The sequence below is a fragment of the Bactrocera latifrons genome, unplaced genomic scaffold, assembly GCF_001853355.1.
Source record: "Bactrocera latifrons isolate USDA-ARS-PBARC rearing strain unplaced genomic scaffold, ASM185335v1 scaffold_565, whole genome shotgun sequence".
Classification (NCBI taxonomy): domain Eukaryota; kingdom Metazoa; phylum Arthropoda; class Insecta; order Diptera; family Tephritidae; genus Bactrocera; species Bactrocera latifrons.
Genome location: NW_017537229.1, coordinates 60092 through 60390, shown reverse-complemented (window position 1 = coordinate 60390; position 299 = coordinate 60092).

Genomic DNA, 299 nt, shown 5'->3' with positions numbered 1-299 from the left:
AAGAAATTTTTCTGCCAAAGTTAGATTACGGCCTAGCTATATACTGTACTGCTAAAAAAAATCTAAACAAACTAAAAGGAACATACCATGAGGCAGCTCACTATTGCATATTAGCATTTACGTCCACGCCAATCACTAACATACTTACAGAAGCTGGTATACCCAGCTTAGAGCAACGAATTGAAGAAGTCACAGCGAAGCTATACTACAAAATAATCAACGTGATGGAACGACCTCACTTCTACAACTTCTAAAAAATACAAAAACAAACCAATAACAAGTCTCCAACTGCCGTCCAC